This window comes from Silene latifolia, chromosome X, assembly GCF_048544455.1.
Source record: "Silene latifolia isolate original U9 population chromosome X, ASM4854445v1, whole genome shotgun sequence".
In the NCBI taxonomy this organism is placed as follows: Eukaryota; Viridiplantae; Streptophyta; class Magnoliopsida; order Caryophyllales; family Caryophyllaceae; genus Silene; species Silene latifolia.
The window spans coordinates 284,436,666-284,445,799 of NC_133537.1; positions in this window are offsets into that span (position 1 = coordinate 284,436,666).

Below are 9,134 nucleotides of genomic sequence, written 5' to 3' on the forward strand. Positions count from 1 at the left end.
AGAATTTATTATAGGCTAGTCTCTCAAACATTTGATCAATGAATGGGAGAGGGAAATGATCCTTTCCTGTTGCGGAATTCAATTTACGATAATCAATACACATTCGCCAACCAGTGATCTTTCTTATAGATATTAGCTCGTTCTTATCATTTTTCACCACCGTGGTACCTCGTTTCTTGCGTACCACTTGAACGGGGCTAACCCAGAAAGAATCCGATATAGGGTAAATGATTCCTACATCAAGTAATTTCATAACCTCCGTTTTTACAATCTCTTGCATATGGGGATTTAGTCTCCTTTGGCCTTGAATGGTAGGCCTATGATCGTCTTCTAAATGTATCCTATGCATGCAAAAGTCGGGGCTTATTCCCTTAAGATCATCTAGAATATAACCTAAAGCCTTTTCATGTTCTTTTAATACACCAAGCAAACTCGCTAATTGACATTCATCAAGTTTTTCATTGACGATCACGGGTTTGGTTTTAGACTCATCAAGGTAGGCATACTTTAAATTTGGGGGAAGGGGTTTCAAAGATGGGGTTTGTACCTCAATTTCTACTTTGGATGGTTCGTTGGAAACACTTTCCACCTCCATTACACTTTCCACCCTCATTGCTTGTTCGACCTTGACGGATTGTGATGACTTTTTGAGAATGCCATCTATCCTTATGGATTTCTCATAGGTGAGCTTTTTGTTGCATAGAGCGGCTTCAAGGAGATCTACTTCCAATGGCCAATGTTTACCGTTGGCCTCACTTGCTTCCAAGGCCTCCAATGCTTCCAAAGGGTCTTTGATGAGAGTAGAGCCCACATGATCCTCTGCACAACAATCTATAAGGTCCATCTTGCAATGTAAACTAATAGAAAAAGGTGAGAAGTACCTTGAGGAAATGTTTTTCCCCAAGGCAAAGAAAGACACAACTAAAAACAATGATTGATAACAATTCAATTGAACACCGTCCCCGGCAACGACACCATTTTAATAGGACTTGTCGTCAATGCCCTCAAACAATATTTATAATCTCAACAAACTACTCTTAATAGAGCGGCAAGTAAAGGTCGGATCCCAAGGGACGGGTATTGAATTAAGCTATCAAATGCTAGTAGTTATATCTTTAAGTCACAATTTGGTTTGAGTTGAGAGTATAATCTAAACTACTTAACAAAGGAAATGTAAACAAATGGAAGGCAATGCAAAATAAGTAAATGGGGATGTAAACGATTGATTAAAGGCACTAGGGTATCATGGGTTCATAGGGGAAATCATGATGAGATCACATAGATATGTTACATAGATGCAAGCAATTTATTGTTGTAATTAATGGAATCGAGTTAGTTTATATCTTACAATTCCTAGAGAGTTTTGGGTCTCGGGGCCAAGTCGGTCACAACTTTACAACACCTATAATGACTTAGTTCTCCCTATTCAATTATATGCATGGTCTAACAAGTCTTGAGTTGGTTTATGTCTTACAAGTCTTGTTGAAAGGATAACAGAATCATGTTAGGTTGTCAATTAAGCATTTCATCATGCATAACATAGGCAGAAGTATATTAATATTAATATAAACCCACTATGGGTCTTTTAAAAAAAAAAGGATATTACTATTAAATACACCTCAAAATTTAAAATATCTTCTTTCGATTTAAAAATGGAAAACAAAATGCGTTAAAGTCTATTTTTTGACCCTAAGCCTAACCCAACCGGTAAGCCGTATGATCCGATGGGTATTCTAACCGGACTCATATGACCTGACCCAAAACCCGAGCAACCCAAACCGATTGGCAGGTCAAAGGATCGAGCTCATATTTCATACGATCACAAGTCAACTCTTCGTAAGAGGAGGCACTCATCTCTTGACGAAGACAATAATAAATCGCGAGCAATCGTTGCTCTCACTTACCAAACAATTACTCCCTCAATTCCATTTTTACTATCCCTTTTTTACTTTAGGAGTATTTAAAAAAAATTGTTGACATGCCTACTTTACCTCTTAAATTAAAGAGTGTAAATATTAATTTTATGGTGGTAGTAATGGTGATGATAACTAATTATGTAGGAGGAAATACTTGATAAAAAAAATTTTCATTAATAAATTAGTTCTATGACCCGCTAAATTCACGGGGCATTTTAATTTTACACTGTTTGTCAATGTTAAGAAAAATTTTTAGAGACAAGATTATTTGCAAGGTTTCATGTATTTTCTTTTGGAAATGATAAATACAACTCATTGGGTTGTATTTAAGCATTTAATACCCTTCTAAATTTGGTATTAAATTAGAAATTAGTGAATAAATTACACATAAAATCAATGCAATTAATGTATGTATTAAGTATTTATTTCCTTTTTTAGTTTCTTAAATACAATCCATTGGGTTGTATTTATCTTTTCCATCTTTTTTATTATGGTCCTAGTATACGCGTACTTATTTTTTTGAGGGGGGTAATATGTATAATTGTATACGTGTACTCTTGTAATCTTGGCATGCATTTTGCCGAATAGGGTACATAAATAAAGATGAGACACATTGGAGTTAAAAAAATAAAAATAACTAATTAGACTACAGTTGAATACTCTTTTGGTCACTCTTATCGTATAAGATACCGCTTCAATCACGCTGTTTTCATTTCCTCTTCTTCCACCTGTCAAAATTATGAGCAAAACATAAATTCAAATAAATAATTCCATACACAACATCTACATCTTAAGAAAACATGAATTGAACAACGCAATATCAAATTATTTTTACTAAAAAAATGTAAAACTATATCGTAAAAGAAATTTGTTGAAAATAATGACCATGTATGTCATAGTACGCGAAGTTTTGCATCCAATAAAGAGCTTTTTTTTTTTGCGTTAAAAGAATGCCCTCACACACTTCACCTTTAAAATTTTCTAAAATTCAACAGTTTCATCAACCCTGCAAATAGAAAATTGAGAAATGAATTGGCACTAAATTTATAAACCAATTGAGTAGGAGTACACATATTCTCACATATATTTTATTCAAACAACTACATAACAATTTGAGCCACCAAATTTAGGAAATAAGATTAGTAATAGGTTAGAGTGTTCACTTTCTAATGGGAAAAGAAAATGAGTATCAAGGTGAAAATGAGTATCAAGGGTTTATCTGGTTTAATTTTGATATTTTTATCGTATTGTTGATATTTGTTCGATCAGTTAGTGAAAGATTCATATATCTCTTATTAGACTCTTCTAATAACTAAGTGTTTATTAGTTTAGTCATAAACTAAAAGGAACTTATGCATGCATAACAAAATAGAAAGTAAGAAGAAAAAGTCGATTATTCTTACATGAGGGCCGAAAAAGGTTTATACTAATTTGGTCTCCTACCAAATTAGTCTTCTTAAAGAATAATCCAAATGCCCCAAAAACCTAGATCTAATTGCAAGATCTACTCCTCAAGAATTGTACCAAGGAAATCCTTCTTAATAAAAATATTAATTTTGTTACTAGAAATTAATATTTGCTCCCTTAAAAATACTAATATTAAGTGATTACTACTTCTAGTAATATATAAATAATATTAGAGATTTTAGTGAGAGTTTATTCTTTTGTTCAACCACAAAACTAGAGAGATAATTTTTTTTTCAAGTTGTAAACTAATTAGAATGAATTAGTGTGGGTGGGTGAACTTTGTTCAGAGGTATCTTTACTTCTCTCTCTAACTTTCCTCTCCCTTCTCTCTATTAAATAAATAAAAAACCCCTAATCTAGTTTTCTTTGCTCCGCCGTCTCCACCTTCCACACGCTGCCCCCTTCTTCATCCCTACCCAATCGCCGGAGATGGGTTCTTCTTATAGCCTGTCTCCGGCGATTCTACGGATCTTGTTCTTTGAATTCCCCAAAATCTGCTCCTTCCGTCTGCTCTGTCACCGAAGATGGGGCCGTCATGGCCTATATCCGGTGACGTTCTGCCTCTCCCTTTCAAACTTTAATCTTTACCCCAGATTTTCTTCTTTTCCGATTTGATTTGTTTGACCCGTTTCCTTTGTGGCTCATGTGTTGGATCCTCCGTTGGTATCTTTGCATGCTTCCTGGGTATTGTTGTGTTTGTTTTGGTGATGGCTTTAATGGCTATCATCCGTCTGGGGTCAAGTCCCTTCTTTTCGTTCCCGTCCGTTCGGTACCTTGTCCTGTCACCGCTTGTTTTTGTTTCCGACCCAGGGATGATCCCCCCATTCCCCCCATCCCTGGTTTGTCTTGTTTTAAGTCTGTCCGTGTCGATGAGTATAACTCATTCGGGTGCGTCGCTGTTGTTCTATGTGGTCGTGATTTGGGTAAGATATGGTGATCCCCCCATTTCCCCCACCTATCGGTCCCATTTCATTTTCACTAGTGTCTGTCAGTGTCGTACTTTTGTTTGGTCTGTTTGCATGTAAGGCGGTGGTCCTGGGAGGTGTCGTTTGCTGAATCGGGTGTTGCATGCATGTGTGTCTTTGGTGTTTTAAGGCAGTTGTGGTTCGTGTCTCTGGTTCGTGCGATTGATTACGGTGTTGGGTCTTTTTCTGGTCTTCATGGTTGTTGTTGGGTCCTTTTTCTTTCATTTCGGTTTGGTCAGTCTGGGTGTAGTTGGTTTTTTCTTTGGTTTGAGTGGCTTTATGTTGGGTTTGGATGTTTTGGAGGTGGTGGTTCGGTTGGAGTGTGTTCACAGTTGATGGGGCTTTCTCTGTTTGAGGTATGTGTGGTAGTGTGAAGTCGGGTCTGGCAATGTTGTTGGTTGGCTCGGATGCGGTGGTCTTCACGTCCATCTAATGTTTAATCTTGGCTTCGTTTGTTTTTTATTTTTTCAAATAATAACCTCCTATAGGTTTGTCTTAGTGGTTTCTTCATGGATGTTTGAGGTGTCCTGTCCTCTTATCCATGGGTTGTATGTTTTAGTTAATATGCTTTTACTTCTAATAAATCTCAACTATGAGACTTTAGTGGAAGATTTGTGTCTGGTCTGGGTTGGATTCGTCACAAGACGGTGCTTCGTAGCAACAATGGACAGAAGATTGGTTGACGAGTGTCCTTCGATTTGGTCTTTGTGCTCGCTGGATGTTTTGGTCCGTTGCCGAATGTGTGATTGCAGATTTCCATCACCATGGTGTAGGAGTTCATTCTCCTTCGGATGCAGGCCGTTGCAATGGTCTACAATCCACCTTTCCTTTCTACGCTCTAGTGGCGTAAGTACACCTGGTCCTTGTTTCTCCGCAACTCACATGTGTCGACGACTTTCTGAAGACGCTAGCTTGTGTACAAGATATTGACAATGATGCTTGCGACTTCTATTTCGTACTCCACCAACTTCATTATTCTATCCGACATTATCTTTCGCTAGTTTTAGTTATTAGATCCGTTTTGATGTTAAATTATGAATGTATAAAGGGCTTAGTATGCTCTAACATTATGTAATTGCATCTTTTCCTACTGTCAAAAAAAAAAAAAAAAAAAGAATTAGTGTGGGTGGAAAATACACTACTTGAGTGTATATGGGGAAAGGCACCGATTTTTGGCCAAGGGAAGAGTGCCCAATTTTTTTTCTCTCTTCTCAAGATTGTAGGTATGCATGCCTATGATTACTAGGTAATCATCATGCTACCCACTAATTAGAATAATTAAAGCACTAAATTCCTCTCCCCCCCCCATTTACACGGTTCATGTGTGTAATATGGATCCATTTTAACTTTGTCAATTTTTTAATTTGTATTATGTGACAAATTGGACATGTTACTAGACATGTAGTTTAAATAATGCATTTTTAACTGATTAAAAATCATTATATAAATGAAATAAACCACATACAAAAATTAACTAGTAATTCTCAATTACAATTACTTAAAATGGGTCATAGAATTATAAATCACAACTACTTGTATTTATAATAAACAATTCACTCTTTATATTAATTGTTTCATAAGCAATAAATTAACCTTAAGTAATAAAACAATTTAATTACTTAGTACGAATCCTTTTTAATCAAATTACAAAAAGATACGTATTATCACTCACAAAATCATTTGTTCAAATTAAGGAATTAATTAACTTTTATCGTCATACAATTAATTAATTAATCAATTAAGAATGTTTTCCTAGAGGTATGACCTTAAGGGATCAACTGATCACCACCGTCACACGACAGTAATGTCAAACTCTAGTCAGCCAATCATTACCGATTAATGTGGATCAGTTGACAATAAAATGTTACTTTCACTTTAGTATTCTTAATATGAGAGTTAAACATGTGATCGCATTATTGTCGAGGACACATACTCCAACAATTAGTTGTTGATCCATTTAAAAATATACATTCTTGAAATACATAGAAATTAGTTAGTTAATACCTTATTTCATTGTCAACTTTGGTTTATTTTTGTAAATCGAATCCTGCAAGTGACAATGTGGTAGCTACTAATTTTGAAAACCTTGACAACGGAGCAATGACAAAGACGACTCATTATATATATGTGTGTTTTACTCCGCAATATAGTAAAGTGAGTTTTTTAAATATTAAAAGTTGAAACCATCCGTATATAATAAATTCCGTATGGAAAAATCTTCAATGACGCCTGGTCGGTATCTACTCCATGTATTACGAATTAAATTTTCATTTCAATAACTCAATAATATAAAAACTATATTCCTAAATCCGAATTCCAAAAGGTTCATAAATTTTTTTAAGTTCTTTATTACTATTTCAAGAATTTGATCAATCTCTTGTTATACTTATGTCCACGATCCTATATTAAAATAAAAATAGTATTAAAGACTGTAAAATAATCTATTTCGGTTTTGAAAAAAAAAAACACATAAAACTTAAAAATATACGGATTAGAATTTGGAAACCATACTATTTAATATTTATCGGAAGGTTCACTTTCGCTTCCTTTTAGTACATGCCTTGATAATAATTCATATGAAATGAAAAAGAAAAATATATGTTAGAGATTATTATACTCATGAATAAAAAAATACAAATTCAAATAGGTTGATCGGAAAAGCATAATAGTAAAATTACACAACAATATACGCTTAATAACAAATTTAAAGAAATATTATAAGATCTCCATTTTGAGATCAACGATCATCTTATAATGGTTAAAAAAACATAAACCACTTAAAAAATTAAAGTAAATTTTATAGAAAAACAATCAAAAGGTGGGGAGTTGGAGAAAACTTAAATTGGAAGAGAAAATGACATAATTAAAATGATTAATTATAATTATTGTCATGATGGTTCAAAAAGTAAATTGTGAAATTTTAAAGATTTTCATTCAATTATTTGTAATTATTTATTTACCATTAATTATGAGAGTAGGGTTTTTTTAGGAAATTATGAGAGTAAGTTTTATGTATTATTCCTGTTTTGACAAAAAAAAAAAACACATAAACTCAAAAACATACGAAGTAGAATTTAGAAATCATACTATTTAATATTTACCCGAAGGTTCACTTTCGCTTCCTTTTATTACATGGCATGATAATAGTTTATATAAAATGAAAAGGAAAAATATACGTTAGAGATGATTATACTCGTGAATACAAAAATACAAATTCAAATAGGTTGATCGGGAAAGTATAATATATAGTAAAATTACACCACAATATACGTTTAATAACAAATTAAAAGAAATATTATAAGACTTCTATTTTGAGATCAACAATCATGCATCCATTACTTATCAGTTTCTACCTTACGTTTTTTTACTTTTAATTTTACCCTCGCCGTGCCTTTTGTATTTCTTCCTCTTCTTGATTACCCACGTGATAGTTTGCCTTATCTCGCATTCACATACATTTCATGGTGTTTTAAGTTATATAAAAAATACATTGACCAAAAGATAAAACATCAACCTGGCAAAAACTTGACAAACGAATCAAAACATTGTCACATGTAAGTCACTTAAATTAAACCAACTGGAAAACATGAATTTAAATATAAAGCAAACGATTCATAAAACCAACAACATAACAAATTAAAATATACTTTATTGGACACAGTAACATGATCAACAACAACAACAACAACAACAACAACAACAACAACAACAACAACAACAACAACAACAACAACAACAACAACAACAACAACAACAACAACAACAATACTCGACAATAATACTCAATATAAATATAATCAATATAATCAAATAAATAGATTAAACCATAAAATATAATCCACAACTTATAAACTCATGACAAATGGGTATATTTTAAATAAATAAAGTGAATAAAAACTATTATAGGTATTATAGGTTTTATAGTCATTACACAACCATAAATTCCCATATTTTAATTTAATTTTTAATTTATTTTGTGGTATTATTAAATTAGATAATTGATTGCCGAGGACCTCAAGAGATGAATTAAATAGGACACAATGTTAATGAACTTATAGATGTTGAGTAATATAAGGAATTTTAATAAAATTATTAACATATTATATTACAAAAATTAATTAAATAGGAAAAACTTTTAATTAATTGTGTGTGTTAAGTATTATGAAGAGTTTAAATCAATTTATTACCATGTTTAATTAAAAAAAAAATTAAATAGAAAAATGTTAATAATGGTGGGTATTTAGTAATATGAAGAGGTTTAATTAATTTATTAACAGGTTTTATTACAAAAATTTTAAAAACAATGTGTAACACCCCCATTTATTAAGGAGCCTTTAGCAAAACATTTTCAAATAAATAAGACTGTTACCATCTCGGTTTTCGGAGGCAGTGAATAACAAAGTCCAACTCACCAAAGTACTTTAAATTAAAATTTAGCGATTACATGTTTATTACAACTTAACCAACTAAAACTTAAAATAAAATAATTACAACTCGCGGCGGAAATAATTAAAGCAATTAAATAATCTATGTGGTCTAGACTTCTAGGTAGACTGGCCAAGTCCTCAAGCATCCCATAGCTCCCAAGTCAGCTAATCTTTAGTACCTGTCAAATCTGCTCCCCATTATGGTTCATCAACGGTGTTCACGAATACACACTCAACCGCGAGGTTGAGTAGGAATAAACACTAACAACAAGAACATACGATAGGCAATTCATTTTCCATTCACATAGCACAACTCCCTGACAACGTGCTCCTTTCCATGACTTAGCACACCTCCCTTA